The sequence below is a fragment of the Monodelphis domestica genome, chromosome 5, assembly GCF_027887165.1.
Source record: "Monodelphis domestica isolate mMonDom1 chromosome 5, mMonDom1.pri, whole genome shotgun sequence".
In the NCBI taxonomy this organism is placed as follows: Eukaryota; Metazoa; Chordata; class Mammalia; order Didelphimorphia; family Didelphidae; genus Monodelphis; species Monodelphis domestica.
The window spans coordinates 73,519,422-73,537,415 of NC_077231.1; positions in this window are offsets into that span (position 1 = coordinate 73,519,422).

Sequence of the window (17,994 nt, forward strand, 5' to 3'; positions counted from 1 at the left end):
AAATCGTTCTCATCTGTCCATTCTACTTGGGAAAGTCTTCACATACTTGGGGTAGACGTCCCCCTAATTCACCAATGGGCTTTTTGTTGTTTGAAAACATTTTTTACTGATGAAGTAATAAGTGACAGGTGAGGGGATAAGTTACATATCACTAATTTATGAAGAAGTGAAAATAATTTGAAGAAGTAAGAAACCTTCATTGATCTACTTTTCCCACCAACCTCAAATTCCTAGAGATCAGAAATTCTATGTCTTGTTAGGCTTGACAATGCTTGTTAAATGATAAGCATTCAACCAGTGTAAAATTATAGTTGTCAATTTAAAAAAAAATCTTTTTCAACAGAAAGATAGTGCTGAAAATGTGAATCATGAGTTTTTTAAAAGTCCCCTTTTTCCAGTTAGCTTCACCTATGCATGGATATTAAAAAATCAATTCAGCTCCCAAAATGTAGAGCTAAAGCTTCAGTACAACTTCACTTAGTTTCTTGATTAAAAACTATAGAAAGTCTGTGAGCTTAAGAAATAAGTCATTCTTATTCTATTCTTTTCCTGTTAACAGAAAGCTTCAGAAACCCTCCAAGCATTGAGAATTTGATATATCATCCATTGAATTTATTCTATTTCATTTTGAGATCCACATTGAATAGCTCAACGAGTTGATAGTTTTTAAAGGCTTTAAAGTAAGAAGGAAAAATTTGGTCTTGCAAATGAAATGGAAATTCAAAGTCCCAACAGAACATGAGATTAAAGTTGTAATTTATTGAGACCTGTTCTCTGGAATACGGGGTTGGCAAAATTCACAATGAAATTGAACCAGAATAGAAGAATTTTCATGTTTGCTACTCCACACTAGCATGGGACAGGGCATTAAAAGTTTTCCAAATACTTTTATTGGTACCTGATGGTTTACTCCTGATTAAAAAAAAATCCATTTGCCCTCTATTCTGTGGAAATAATTTGGGGATACAACCAAGTGATGAAATAATGTCAGTAAAATTATGAATGATGTAAAATTATATTATTTTCTTGCTAAGGAGAAAGGTACAAATATATCATGAAAAGAGATGAAATTTTAAAAATAATTTTGAGTAATGTACTTTTAAAACCAACAAGGAAGTCATATTCTAGAAAACAGGAATTAGAAAGATTTTGCTTTTGTTTCCCCTACAATCAACTTTCTGTCAAAGGTGATGGTATTTAATCTTGTATGCTCTGTTGTACATAGGCTATAAACTGAAGAAAACATGAAGCAGGTCACTTCCACTAGAAGGATATCCTGAGTATGCTATATAATCTTAAGCAATTGTTTGTTGAGGAAAAGATCTCAAGGGAAACACTGTAAGCATGCCATTATTAAAATGTTTAAACAATTAGCTTTTCAGTTTCATACAAACATCTTTAAAAATTCAAAATATGCATTCCACTATTGTGAGTCAGTGGAAATTGAAAGGTCTAAGCTTTTTTTTTTTAAGTCTGATAATGAAAAGTCATTCCATTGTTGGCATGTAACATAATGGTAAAATCATATCTGTGAGTGCCTTGCCTCAATATTTCTGACTGATTGGTGCTTCAGGACATTGGATTTGGCCCTGTTAAATATTTCACCAATAAAAACTATTTATTTAATGTTACCTATTTTTAGAATTATGTTTAAATTTGGACTGAATTTACAAGGATTAGAAAAAGGTGTTCATTTGGGATGTTTTTGATACGTTTTTATGATGTTTGCCATTTGGCAAAAGTCAAGCCTTTCTCCCCAGCCCCAACAAATTATTGTTTTAAATCCATTTTAAGGACAATTTAATCCATATGCCTCTGATTCATATTTCACCAAAACATTACGTTGAAAAAATAGAAAAGCTTCTAATACAAGACACCTGAAGAGTAATGTCTTTTATTATGCCAATATGACTTTTGCCAAACATTGATGATTAGTAAAACGAATAATTAGAATGTATAAAACTTTAAAGTGTTGTATATATCTCGTTGGATCCTCAGAATGGACATTGTGAAGCAAGTGCTAGTTATATCTTCATTTTACAGAGGAATAAACTGAGACCCATCGATGACAAATAACTTTCCCAGGTCACACAGCTAACAAGTGTCTGAAGTTGATTTTGAACTCGTCTTTCAGACTCCAAGAATTAGCATTCTTACCTAATGCACCAACTAGCTGCTAAAGGCATATAAGATCCTATAAGATTTCTAGTACCCCATACTTTGTTTTATGAAATAACAACAACAGATACTGAAATTGCTGGTACCATTTGAGCAACTTTCTTTTTGCATTCAGTATTGTAACTGGGCGTGAGAATCTCAGTTATAGGAGTTATTTTGTAAATTCTCCTATTAAAATCAAACATCTACAACAAACTTATTTGCATATGAGAAGCTGGTCTGTAATTCAATATTTAGTCTTTTGATGTCAGTAAAGCAATAAATATTGATTAAACATCTATTATTTGTCCAACATTTTCCTAGGCTTTGGAGTAATGGTCCTTAAAAAAAGGAGTCCATGAATCTATGTATCTATGCATAAGTCTATGTATCCATGTGTGTATGTATGAATGTATCTATCTATGTATCTATGTGTGTATGTGTATATGTATCTATCTATCCATAAATATATTTCAATACAATTGGTTTCCATGATAATTTTAAGTATTTTGTTTAATACGTTTATACAGTCAATGTCAAAAAGGTTAAGAATCCCTAATCTAAGAAAAAACAGTCTCTGCCCTCTAGAAGCCTCTATCTGTCAAAAGGATATGATATGTGTGCATATGTCTAAATATAAGGAGATATTACTTGTTTTTTTCAGGAGTAGGGAAGCACTTGCCCTTAATTAGGAAACTAAAAAGTTTCATTTGGATGGGGATAAATTGAGTTTAGAAAGACACTTGTCATCTCAAGATGTAAAGGTGAGGATGGAATATTCTCCAGATCTTGGGGACATCCTGTCCAAAAGGCACAAAGAATGGAGTTAAAATGTAGTGTATGACAGGTCAATTTGCAAGTACCATAGAGTTTGTGAAGAGAAATAACAAATCTGAATTCATATTCTGGAGCCAAATATTCAAGGACTTGGAATCCGTTCCGTTTATTATCCAAAACCTGACTCTGCACAGAAATACCTTCCACCATGGGCAGGTCACACATTTCATGTCCAAGAAGTGTTGTTGCTTTCTCTCTGATTAGGAGACAAATAGACTCACTTGAAGAAATGGGCATGGGGTTCACATTTGTACACTCTTCCAACAGAAGAGAAGGAAAAAAGACTGCAATTAGGTAAGATAGTGTAGAGCCTTAAAATCTATGATTTGCAGTTCTAACTTGATTGAAGAGGTAATTGGGAGACATTAAAAACATCTTAGAAAAGTAGTAAGGCTACCAAACAATACCCAAGAAAGATGATTCTTGCTCCAGTTTTCAAATGGAGTGACACTCCTCAAATTTGCACCATCTCCTTGAAATGCATTTCAGCATCAACCTTTGCTTTGTCTGATATCAAAGGATCATGGAGAAATTTGTTGTTGTTTAGTTGTTCAGTTCTGTCTGACCCTTTGTGACCCCATAGACCATAGCACGCCAGGCCCTTCTATCCTGTACTATTTCTCCACAAATCTGTCCAAATTCATATTCATTGTTTCCATGACACTTTATCATAATATTCATCCCATCCTCTGTTGTCCCCTCTTTTTGCCTTCAATATTTCCCAATATCAGGGTCTTTTCCAATGACTCTTGTCTCATTATGTGGCTGAAGTGTGTAAGTTTTAGCTTCAGTATTTAACATTATAGTGAATAGTGTGAATTCATTTCTTTAAGTTTTGAATAATTCGATCTCCTTGCTGTCCAAGGGACTCTCAAAAGTCTGCTCTGTGGGGCAGCTAGGTGGCTCAGTGGATTGAGAGCCAGTCATAGAGACCTAGAAGTCCTGGGTTCAAATCTAGCCTCAGATACTTCCTAGCTGAATGACCTAGGTAAGACATTTGACCACCATTGCCAAGTTCTTACCACTTTTCTGTCTTGGATGTAATACATGATATTGATTCTAGGTTGGAAGCTCTTGAATTTGGCAATTACATTCCTGAGAGTTGTCTTTCGAGGATTTAGTGTAGAGGGTGCTCTATGAATTCTTTAAATGTCTATTCCCCCGCCCTCTCCCCCCCCATTCAAGAATATCAGGGTAGTTTTCTTGCATAATTTCTTATAGTATGATGTCAAGATTTCTGTTTATTTCTGGATTTTCAGGTAGAACAATGATTCTCAAATTGACTCTTTGTGCTCTGTTTTCTTGATCCATCATCTCTTCAGTGAGATATTTTATGTTTTCTTCTATTTTTGTCAGTCTTTTGACTTTGCTTTATTAATTCTTGCTGTTTTGCAAGATCATTGGCATCCAATTGCCCAATTCTGGTCTTTAAGGACTGGTTTTCCTTTTTGGTTTGGTCTATCCTGGTTTTTGTGGTTTCCAGCTGTTTCTCCAATTGGGAGTTCTTGTCCTTTAAACTGTTATTTTTCTTTTTGAACTATTTTCCACTTTTCTTGCCAGAGGGCTTCCATATTTTTGATAATCTCCAATTTAAATTCTTCAAGAGCTTATGGACAATTTCCATTTTTTGGAAGCTTTTGGTGCATTTATTTGTATTTCCTCTTCTATTTCCTCTGTAGTCTGGGTTTTTCCTCCATAAAAATTATCCTGGGTCAACCTCTTCTTGTTTTTCTTGGTGTTGAGAAGTTGTTGTTCCTGGGCACTGTTTGCCATTGCTGTGGTGGCTTTTCCTTCCCTTTCCATTTAGAAATCTGAGTGAGATGGGCAGGCTCTCTGTGTATGGAGCTATGGAGCAAGGATTTTGACTGAGGCCAGTTCTCAAGTCTCTGCATTTTCCACTGTTTGCTGTTCCTGCTGGCTCCCATGCTCTGCGCTCCTCAGCCTGTTGGGGCTTCAGGTCTAGCTGATCTCAGGGGTAGGTCCTCGGTGGTCTCTATCAGCTGCCAATGACCCAGAAGTGCCCCTCACTTGCTCCATAGGTGCCCCTCGCTCACTCACTGATTCTAGCATGTGCTGGCTCTGACTCTGGCTCCGTAGATGGGGCAGGGGGGAGGGTGGATCAGCTTGCGTTTTGGTGGAAGCTTTTTCACCCCCTTATGGTGTGGAAATGCTCAAATCCCACGTACCTTCAATGCTGTGCCCTACTGTAGAGTCCCTTCATTCATATGAATTTGGGTTTTTCTTGGCTTTTTGAGGTAATCTGTATCAGTAGGTGGTGAGGAAAAGAAGAATCCTGCATCTAGACTGCCACATGTTTACCTGGAAGTTTCCAATTCTTCTTTTTTTTAAAAAGCCTTACCTTCCATCTGAGAATTGGCATGGGCATTGTCAGTATTGATTCTAGGACAGAAGGAAAGATTTTTTTTAAAGTGTTCTCCATTACCATAGGAGTGGTATAATGAGGAAAATATTTTTGAAAGTATTGAACTAAGAAAGAACCTCATGTTCTCAGAGGTTTATGCCAGCTGAGCCCAAGCACTGATAGTTTCTACTATATTTCAAAATCTTTTGGTATATTGTCCACATTCAACTATCTACTGGTTTAAAACCATGAGATTTATTACTAGCAGGCTTAATGCTTAATGATAAATTATTTATAATTAGCCATGAAGCAAAGCAAAAAACAACAATAGCCCTCACATCTGTATAGCTCCCATTTTCCTCTGTAGTGTTGGAAAAGCAGAACAAAAGGGTTTGTAATCATTCAGTTTTTAGGATAAACATACTAGGAAGTACAATAGAGTGCTGGTTCTGGAGTAAGGAGAGCCAAAGTTTAATGTGATCCTGGATGAGTCTTTTGACTACTATTTAACTCAGGTTCTTCAAAAACAAAATTGACATCATAGTAGTGCCTACCTTTCTGGATTGTTTTTTTTTTTTTTAATAACCCTTACCTTCTGTCTTAGAGTCAATACTGTGTATTGGCTCCAAGGCAGAAGAGTGGTAAGGGCTAGGCAATGGGGGTCAAGTGACTTACCCAGGGTCACACGGCTGGGAAGTGTCTGAGGTCAGATTTGAACCTAGGACCTCCAGTCTCTAGGCCTGACTCTCAATCCACTGTGCTACCCAGCTGCCCCCCCTTTCTGGATTATTTTGAGGATCAAATGAGATGATATTTTAAAAGTGCTTTATACAATGACTCACATATCATTATAGAACTTTAATATTATTATATATTCATATAAATTATATAACTTTATTATATGCCATTATATAATAATTCTATTTATATCTGTTATATAAATTCTAATTATATTCTTATGAATAAATATTATTATATATTATATATTCAGATGTAATCTCACACATAAAAATCATGGACACCTTTTTCAGCAAGTCCCACAACTGAGTCATGTAAATAATTTTAAGGTTTAGGAAACACATGATCCCATTGCAATTATTTCATTTTACAGCTATTTCTTAAGGATGAGTTTCTTTTCTATTTAACATAGAAGGAATCAATCAGACAAATCATATATATATATATACATATATATATATACATATATATATATATATACATATTCCAAATTATATAAAAATCTTTGTAAGTTGCAACAATTGGAAGAACCTTTGATTTTTATAGTGTTTTTTTCTTCTCTTTTTCTTGCTCATCCTTTGGTAATAACTATTCTGCAACCAATTACCCAATAGTCTGGATAATAAGTATTCTTCATCCATGGTTTTTGTTTGTTTTTAGTGAGGATCAAAAGGGATAAAAGTTTTAAAGCTCTTTCCAAATATTAAAGAACTGTATAAATGCTAGTTCTTAGCTATTATGATTAGTTTAAGAAGTAATTTCTGAACTTTAGTAATAGGCTGATTTTTGGGAAGCTGGAGAGACTTGTCAAGCATGAGTTACAATACTGAACTTGCTTATTTGTGTCCAAATGTCAACAATTAATTCTTAAAGCTTCTATCCATCTATCACTTTTTAAAAAAGGCTCTTGGGATTGATATTCTACAATGATAACTTTATTTGAATTAGGGGATTCGATTTCTATTTTATTTTTTATTTTATGACCAAAGAGCTTAATATAGTTTATGGCTAATTTAGAAAGTTAATACAAACTAACAAAAGAAAATGTGCAGGTTATATTGTTTAAAAATATTGCTCAAAGGTCTTTGCTTACTTTAATATGTCATAGTAATAGTTGCAATCCCTCCTAGAATCTTGAAATTCAGTAAGATGAATAGACATCATGAATCACTAAGGGACCAAACTGAAAATGATCTTGACTCTTTCCATATGAGTCTTCTTGGGGCTACTTTATTGGTATGAATTAGACTGATGTTAGTATTGTCTATCTCCTATTATTCTAACCCCTGAACAATCACTCTCATGGTATTTATTAGTGTAAAACAAGCCACAACTCTTCTTCCTACCAGAATGTACTTTGATGATGCATCAATGCATCACTTCTTAGTTCATTGGAGTTCTGATGGAAATTTTATGTGGTTTGGCCAAAGTGCTCCTAGGTAGACTGAGGAAATCAAGAAACATCTCATGTCCCCTTTTTATATTTTTAGAACTGTCTCAGTAAAGCCCATCTCTGTAGATATCCTGGTTCACAATAACTAATAATAATCTGGTTAAACTAGTAATCACTCCATGATAAATAATCTGGAGAGGGGAGACACATTCTGCCTCCTCAGTTGTATTGTTTTACTTGTAGATTTAGGATGACTCGATTTTTCTGACCTTCGATCATGGCAGCCCACAAGAATCCATAGAGAAAATATGAAATTTAGCAAAGATAAATAAATGCTTGTATTTGTTAAAAATCAATGTCACAAGTAGAAAAATGAGCTTGATGTCAGTTCACGTCTAAAAAAAAGTGCCAGGAGTTTGAGTTGACTCAAACTTCACCAGGGCAATATGGCTGCTAAAAATGCTATTCATGTGTTGGTCTACATTAATAGAAATATAATATCCAAGAAAGAGTTCTGGCAGTCCTCTTGGTTTGTCATATTTCCTTTTTATGAGAATTGACAAACAATATTAGGGGAGTTTGGGGCCACAGGAGTTATCACACTTTTTGGCCCTGGGATTGAGAAATGAAACCGTGTATGGGCAATGCAGCAGGATCCTTAACCCAGAACTAACAAATGGCGCTCCTTCTGTCCACTTGTCTGATTTTACCATAGTTTATGGTCTGAAAGTTCCTGAAGGTACTACTGCTGCCAATTCAGCCACCTCCAAGGCCAGTTTGTTTTGGGATCCAGGCTACCCCTTGGGTGGTGAGATAGACCTTTCCCGCTGATCTTCTGTAGTTTCACCTGGTTCTGCTGCTTCAGAATTCAGTTGGAGGTGTTCTTTTAGAGCCATTTGGAGGATAGTTGGAGAGAACTTGGCCTTGGCTTCTCTTTTTAGCCATGATGGCTAAATTGATGCTTCCTCCTTAATGCTTCCTTTTTTATGTTCTTTTTTGCTATAAGATCTAACCATTTACTAATGAACTATTTGACAGTGTCAACAACTTTGGTGGAAAGATCTTTCTTTTCTGTGCCTTTAGTTGCTATGACCTTAACCCTTCAGGGGTGCTTCCCAGGATGGGGGCATGCAGACCCTGTGCTGGAAATGTGATGATTTGAGGAGCTTCCTGTGTAGTGAAGACCCAGTTGATGTCATGGAAGGAGTCTGTGGTGGACATGACCAGCTAGCATGGTTCTGTGATGTCCCCCAGCTCAGGTGGAAGCCCCTGAATAGAGAACCCTTTGCAACTGATCCAAAGAGGATTTTGCTTCCTAGAATGACAACCCATGCTGCATACAACATGCCCCATCATGAAATCACATGTCTCTGTCACATAACAAATACAACACACCTCTGCCATACAATGACATGTCTGTACAATACAACATACATCACTGTAGTGAAAGCATACTCCCACCATGACAAGTCTCTATTGTGATTTGTTCATGGAATGACATGTTCTAGTCATGTAGGCCACAACAAGCCTTCATCATGTTAATACCATGATTCCATCTTGTGACCACATGATTCTATCATGTGATCCTCCTCCATCATGTGTCAATATAGAACCATGTGCTCTCAAAATATGAAAATAGTCCCTATCATGTGATGACATATCAGGATTATATCTGTGTGCTTCTGTCATACTGTAACATACTTCCAACACATAATTACACACAATTATGTGTCCTATCATGTTATAGTATACCTCTGTCGTGGAAAGACAGCCTACATAATGTGATGGAACAAATGGTAACATTGTCATGTGAAAACCTACACAGATATGCAACGTCATATGACTACATGACAGGAAATGCCTTAGACACCCTAACAACACTTCATGAGACAGCATTCCTTGATCAATGTGACCATATGTTATAGTATGTCTCAATCATAAAACACCTTCATTGGGTGATGAAACAATGACACTGTAATTTAATATCTTATGACAAACCTCCATCACACAATGGCACACTTATATTATGTGGTGAAAGGGTATAACATGCCTCTGTCATATAAGAACACATCAAAAGCCTCCTCTCTTATGTATTGCTATTACTTCCCAACATATGACACACAACATGCCTATGTCATGTGACAGCATGACTCCACCACATGATGGCATTTTACATGTCTCTATAAAACACCCCCTTCCTTCATGTGATTACACACAATAACATAGCTCCATAATGTGATGCCACCCAGTAGGAAGACCACCATTTTTCTTTTTTTTTCCAGTGTTAGTTTTTTTTCAATATATACTATTAGTCAAATTGATATTTGACATCATTTTTGAAACCTAGAAATTGTTTTTTGAACTGGGACCAATTCACATTTCTGGGGGAGGCTTTGGTTATCATGAATTTCCCTTCATTGTCTTCTCAGTTTGCATTTTGGTCTTCCTGTCATCACAGTAACTTTATAGGGTCAGATTCAGGGGTTTTGTTGCCATTTGATCATTTCCCCCAGTCTAAATCTTGACTTTTAACTTCATAATAAAGTTTGGATCTGCTCCAAACTCCAGTGAAGGTGGTCCGGTCTCAAACTGTAGGTTTTCTTTCTTTCCTTCCTTCTTTCTTTCCTTTTTTCCTTTTTTTCCTTCCTTCCTTCCTTCCTTCCTTCCTTCCTTCCTTCCTTCCTTCCTTCCTTCTTCCTTCCTTCCTTCCTTCCTTCCTTTCTTTCTTTCTTTCTTTCTTTCTTTCTTTCTTTCTTTCTTTCTTTCTTTCTTTCTTTCTTCTTCTTTCTTTCTTTCTTTCTTTCTTCTTTCCTTCCTTCCTCCTTCCTTCCTTCCTTCCTTCCTTCCTTCCTTCCTTCCTTTCTTCTTTCTTTCTTTCTTTCTTTCTTTCTTTCTTTCTTTCTTTCTTTCTTTCTTTCTTTCTTTCTTTCTTTCTTTCTTTCTTTCTTTCTTTCTTTCTTTCTTTCTTCTTTCCTTCTTTCTTTCTTTCTTTCTTTCTTTCTTTCTTTCTTTCTTTCTTTCTTTCTTTCTTTCTTTCTTTCTTTCTTTCTTTCTTTCTTTCTTTCTTTCTTCTTTCTTTCTTTCTTTCTTTCTTTCTTTCTTTCTTTCTTTCTTTCTTCCTTCCTTCTTTCTTTCTTTCTTTCTTTCTTGCTTTCTTTCTTTCTTTCTTTCTTTCTTCTTTTTCTCTTTCTCTCTCTCTCCTGCTCTCTCCCCTCCTCCCTCCCTCCCTCCCTCCCTCCCTCCCTTCCTTCCTTCCTTCCTACCTTCTTTCCTTCCTTCCTTCCTTCCTTCCTTCCTTCCTTCCTTCCTTCCTTCCTTCCTTCCTTCCTTCCTTCCTTCCTTCCTTCCTTCCTTCCTTCCTTCCTTCCTTCCCACAAGTACTAAAGATCATCAATCTACTCATGAAAGAGTTAAAATCTGAAAGCTACTTCTATAGTACAAAGGTTTCAGTATAATTATTTCTTAAATTAATAATTATTTAAAATGCATGTGTGTTTCCATGTCAGATCTCTAAAGAGTTAAAGGATACAAAAATTAAGATAGAGATAATACTTTAATACAAAGGTAAGCATTTAAATTATATATTTTCATATTTTTAATTGTCTTACCTACATAGATTAATATAATTTGAATTGAAGATTAAAGAGAAAAAGAGACAGAAACAGAACAGAGATTCATAAAAAGCTGAGATCTCATTTATTTTGATTCAGAATTACTGCAGGAAATCAGAAGGTAGGTTTAACAAAAGGAACTTAATGAGAATGTATTTTTATCTTGCTACTTGGAATTTTCAGAGGCAGCTTATCAATTAAATTATTTTTTAAAACTTAGCAAAGGATAAGTTCATGGTTAAGATGTAAATGAACATAGAAAAGACATTCACAAACTACCATTCTTTTGACAAAACAAAAGACATGGTGATGATAAAAGTTCGTACATTTGAGCAAAGGACCACTCTGATGAATCTTTGTTTGAAGGGGCAAAGGCTCATACAGTAGCTCTACCTTCTCATTATCACAGAATTTCAGTTCAGAACCCAAGAAGGATTGAGGACAGAAATGCTTGCTCAAATCTCTTTCAACTCCTTTGTTCCATCGTTCCCAGGTATACAACTTTTTGAAGGCTTTACACCAGCTCACGGATTGGCCTAAAATATATTCTTCTTACATTGGAAGGTCCTATGTTAGATTAAGGACTTTTTGCCTAGTTAATCTTAAACCAGGCTTTAATCAGGATTGTTGATAGGCCAAAGGACATTGTTTTTCTCAAGATTTTAAATATAATTCAAATCAAATCAACTCTGAGGCATCACCTCACACATAGCAGATTGGCCAACATGGCAACAAAGGAATTAATGAATGCTGGAGGGGATGTGGCAAAGTAGGGACACTAATTCACTGCTGGTGGGGTTGTGAACTGATCCAACCATTCTGGAGGGCAATTTGGAACTATGCCCAAAGGGGCGATAAAAGAATGTCTACCCTTTGATCCAGCCATAGCACTGCTGGGCTTGTACCCCAAAAAGATAATAAGGAAAAAGACATGTACAAGAATATTCATAGCTGCGCTCTTTGTGATGGCCAAAAATTGGAAAATGAGGAGATGCCCTTCAATTGGGGAATGGCTGAACAAATTGTGGTATATGTTGATGATGGAATACTATTGTGCTCAAAGGAATAATAAAGTGGAGAATTCCATGGAGACTGGAACAACCTCCAGGAAGTGATGCAGAGCGAGAGGAGCAGAACCAGGAGAACATTGTACAGAGAGATGGATACCCTGTGGTACAACTGAATGTAATGGACTTCTCCATTAGTGGCAATGCAGTGACCCTGAACAACCCAGAGGGATCTACGAGAAAGAACACTGTCCACTTTTAGAGGAAAAACTGTGGGAGTAGAAACACAGAAGAAAAACAACTGCTTGAATACATGCGTCGATGGCTGAGAATATAGGCTCTAAATGAACATCTAGTGTAAACATCAGCAACATGAAAATAGGTTCTGATCAAGGACACATGTAAAACTCAGTAAAATTGCACATAGGCTGCAGGACGGGTGTGGGAAGGGGAGGAAGGGAAATAGTGTGGTTCTTGTAACCAAGGAATAATGTTATAAATTGACTAAATAAATAAATTTAAATTTAAAAAAGATTTTAAATATCATGAGAAATGGTATTTTAATTAACAGCACTATTTCCTTGTTCAAATGTACAAAATATTACATATACATATAATATATATGACATGTTCACCATATTCACATATATTTGAAGCAAATAAAGCATATTTCCTTTTGATAAAATGATAATAAGACAGTAACAGGATCCTGACAAGTGTTTGGTATTTTTAACATAATTAATGTAGGGTTATTTTTGTTCTTCCTAGTTATTTTCCATGTGCCTTTTATTCTCTACATAGCTCATCATATAATTAGACCTAATGAACTGGTTGGGTTTGGGGATGGTGAAATCAGATTATTTGAAATAAAAGCAGTTGAGCTGAGGAGAAGTTAGATAAATATGTTGAAGCTCATAGCTGAAAACTCCCAGGGGAAAAATAAGTAAAAACTTAAATAGATAAGAATTTGGGGAGTTATGAAATGTAGTGAGACCAAACACCTGGCCAGACCTGCTGCTTGATGTGAATTACAGATTAGAATGGTAATTGGAACATTATTTGGTTCTATTTCAAATTTCCAAAATACCTTCTTTCAAATTGTAGACAGTTTGGGATTAATCCAGAGAAATACTTCCATTATTAGAACTAAAGTACTGCTTTTCCCCTGTACAGTTTTAAAGCTCATTTCCCCTTCTGCATATTACTGTTATCTTGTATTACCTAGTTGTTGATGTACTTGAAATAATTGTAAACCTCATTTCCCTGAGTTCAAATCCCACTCAGGTATTTACTAGCTGTGTGATTCTGGGCAAGGTACTTCAGTTCAACTGAAGAGCACATGGGCTAACACATAGTAGGCACTGGATAAATGAAAGCAAATGTTATTGTTACAATTTTTAATTCTATTACATAAATTATACCTAGAAGAATTGAGAAAATAACTTTTAAGGTTTACAGATGGTGCATCTAAATCATTACCCATATGTGACCTCCTAAGGGAGAAAATCACTAGGCACATCAGAAGGACCCAAACATATTCAAATACCTCTCTTTATTCTTTTCTTCTTCCCGACCATCCCCTTTTTCTCAATTAGCTCAAGTTAGCAACAGTTCTCTGCTGCAATGTCAAAGACACACATTCTTCTATATAGAGATTAAGTTTACTAGTCCATAAAGCCATTCTCTTATCCATATGGTATCCTTCTGTACAATCTCAAGAAATAGATTCCTTCTCACATAGTTAATACATACCACCCATCTATTATTTTTGTTAATATATTTTCTACTGACCAATCTCTTCCCGTTCTCACCTAACCACCTCCCCTAATCCTCAGAGGGCATAACTCTAACTTTATTTCTATACTAAAAAATAAGAAGAATACTTCCTGCTTATGGGTTATTTCTCCTGCTACCACACTTCTGGGTTCTCTCCTTTCCCACACCGATTACCTTAGAATTATTGATTTATTGTATATATTTTAGGAAAATATTTAAATCAACAAATTAAAATGAATTTCTTGAGAACTTACTATGTATTAAGTACAGTGCAAGCTTCTGAATAAATAGACACAAAGTCAAACAATCTGTTTTCAATGAGTTTACATTCTGTTGGAGAAGAAAATTTATTTATATGTGTAAGTTTATTTTGTGTATTTGTTATAGTATACATAGATATACATGCATGAATACATATATAAAGAATAAAATAAGGTTAATATAGGATACTTGGTAATAAAGTAAAATATTTGTAAGTAATGTATATGCATATACATGTATGTATATAATTTATACTTGTGAATTCACATTATACACATACTTAAGCATATATTTAAGTGATAGTTCAATATACTATGTGATGCACTTCAAAAAAATATCCACAAATGAAGAAAGAAGGACAACTGTGTTTTGATAGTTTTTTCTATCCAGTATATCAGTTTTCTATTCATAATACTGCAGGGACCAAAAGGTTTTTGCCAAGAACTAGATGAAGGATCTATATCTATATCTATATCTATATCATATCTATCTATTTCTATCCATCTTTCTATCATCTATCTATCTATCTATCTATCTATCTATCTATCTATCTATCTATCTGTCTGTCTGTCTGTCTGTCTGTCTGTCTGTCTATCTATCTATCTATCTATCTATCTATCTATCTATCTACCTATCACTTTACCTTCCTGAACATCTTCTCTTCAACATTTTATTTATTCTGCGTATGTCTATGTAAATATGTATTGTCCACATGTAAGTGGACTTTTTCCAAGACTGTTGCTTTTCAAGGCACTTATACTAGCTTACAGAGGTTGAGAAATGATGTGCAAAAAGGAGAAATAGACAGAAGATCTCACTATTGGGTGAGATCATGAAATTTTCCATCCGTTTAAATCTCAGACATTCATGGTGGACAGGTCCAGAATTTAAAGTTCAGACAGGCTAATCAAACTAATCACTTACTGTTCATTGAAGGTCTAATCTATCACCTCTGTGGATTTTATGAGTGCATTAAAATATTAAATAATGTAAGTTGATAGGTACTCATAACCATCACCCTAATCCTTTCAGCTGTATGATGACTGTAAGACATAGGGTGGATTATGATTAGACGTAGAAAAGAATTCCACATTATTTACCACCTACCTCAACACCGTAAGTCACCAGTAACAGTAGCAACAGAAAAAGAATAAAAATTACCACATAATATCAAGAGTTTTGAGATCTAATTAGCCATATTCATTATTATAATAGCACTATTCAGAATGACCTTTTCATTGTCAAATTTATTTCACATAGATTTTAATCTATGCAGTTGCCACAAACATTTTTTTTGCTTTTCAACAGTTTTAGAAAAATTTCAATTACATACATATTTATGATCATTATACTCTAGTCCATTTTTCAGGAAGTTTGTTTTTAAGCATACACCATATATTTTGCCAAAGACACTTTTGATATTACTTCAATCCTTCCATGTAGTATCATTACTTGTAAAATATTTAAAATTAGTCATTGTTAGAATGCATGGCAGATATTCTGCAACATAGAAACACATTTGCAAGTTCTTTATATTATTTCCTTATTTCTCAGTTTAAGAAGTCAATATATTTATAATGCATTTATACATATAATCTTTTATAAAACAACCTCTTACCTTCCCTTCTGTACTGGAATAGATACCAAGTATCAGTTCCAAGGCAGATGAGTGGTAAAAGCTAGGCATTTGGGGTTAAGTGACTTGCCCCAGGTCATACAACTAGGAAACATCTGAGGCCAAATTTGAACCCAGGATCTTCCATCTGCATGCCTTGTGCTCTTTCCACTGAATCATCTAGCTTATGATTTCGCTACCGTAACCCTCATGACAGAATGTCCTATTCCCCACATCCTTTAAATCCTAAATAAAAATAAATAAGTAATTTAGACTAACAATGCATAAAATAATGAATACACAAATCTTACATATAAAGATTAACTATTGATCCCAAATTTTTACAGTTCCCATCTGTTCAGAGGGTACATATCTTTTAAATTATAGTTCTATACTTGTATGAATTTTTCCATATAAAGGGGAAAAATCGTTAGCATCAGTTCTTCAGACCTGTCTGGCTTGGGTGATTTAAAGCTATACTCACTAGTAAGGTATAGTTGTGTTCTTTCATGTTGAGATATTGTACCTCAGAGCTTCTTAGGTGGCTCCATCTTTGTTCCTCAATTCCATAGTTCCTTGCTATGTTGAGCTCTCTTCTCTTTGTGCTCTAACACTTTTCTCCTATTCCCAAAGCTCTGTCAATAACGCCACTGAATTCCATCATTCTCACATTGGTCCCTTGTTCCTTTCAGGTCTCTGATACACTTCACTAACACTTCTGCCATGGCTTATGTTTTTGTATCATGTAGAGGAAAGAATAGTAGGTATAAAGCATGGGAATTCTTTGTGGAATAGTTTATAGAAAGCTGGCTGTGGAGTTAGGGAGACCTAGTATAAGTCCTGCCTCTGATCCATCTTGACTGACTATTTGTCCCTGGACAAGTTCTTTCTCTAGGTTACTTTCTGAGACTTTTAACTAAGACCTCCTATAAGGTGAGTGACCTGTATTGGCAGAGTTTTCTTATCTGAAGTTCTCTATGCTAATGAAATCACAGGTCTAGACCCTTTTTTTTAATCCTTCTGGGTTCAAATTCATAGACTTAATCTGCTTGAACTTGAACAAATCCTTAGGCTCTCCAAACCCAAGTTTCTTTAAGTAGAAAATAAGAGAATTAATTAGATGACCTCTAAGATCTCTTCCAGCTTTAAATCTTTCCATTGCCTAACTAGCCCCATCAAATACTGTCTTCCTCAGATAAGTATTCCAGTTTTTTTAGAATGAGGTAGACCTGGCCATCTTGCTACTAAGCTATTTTATTCATCTCTGGTTCTTTCAGTCATGTTCACAAATAATATGTCTTTGATCCATTTAGTCTAATTTGTTCCTTTCCTCTAAGGTCCCACAGCTCTCTCATTAACACAAAAAGGTATCATCAGGCAGTTTTGAAAACTCATCCAATTGCTTTTCTTAATGAAAGTCTCTGTATCTCATTCTTTTCTGTATTAGGGAGACAATTCCATTCACTCCTTCAGTTACTGTGATCTGGCAAGTTAGATCCACTTGACTAGCATTTCCTAACAAATGTTTTGGGGGCTTTCATTTGTCTCTAGTCTTTCTTATCCTTCACCTCTTCATCACTTCCTGTGATTGGAGACAGATGAAGAAAATTACCTTATGGCTTCAAGAAGCTTCAGGAAAGCATTGGAGTAGGAGCAGAGGAATTGTCACTAATGTGCCAAGGATGGAGAGAAGTTTCCTTGAAATATTGTGGATGTTGAGTACTAGTCATAAACAACTTCAGGATAGAAACATTCCCAACAAGCAAGAAACCAGTCACAAAAGGAGAGCTAGGTTTGCTAAACTCATTTCAACTCCTGAAAGCAAAATATGTGATTTTTATTGATTGCCCTCTCCCTTCTCTTTTCTCCTCTCCCTTCCTTTCACTCTTGGTTCCTAAGAGAAACAATGGAAATAAATATAAGGACATGATAATCCTTCATGTTCAGAAACAGTTTCATTTATAGGATTCTTTTTGATCACTATTAAGTGCTTATTATTTGCCAGGTTGGAGGTATTAAATCAAAAGTGATCATCAGTCCCTGTCCTCAAGAAGTTCGCATTCTACAGAAAGCCAGTGTTTGTCCTTTGTATTTGGAGAGGACCAGTGACATCATGAATGGTAACCTGACTCACTCATGAATTGGATTCAAATAAGGCAGAATTGCACAAAGTCATCAGCCTCACTTTTTCTTCCAAAGCCATCCAAGTTCAGTGGCAAGACAAGTGTCAGGATGAC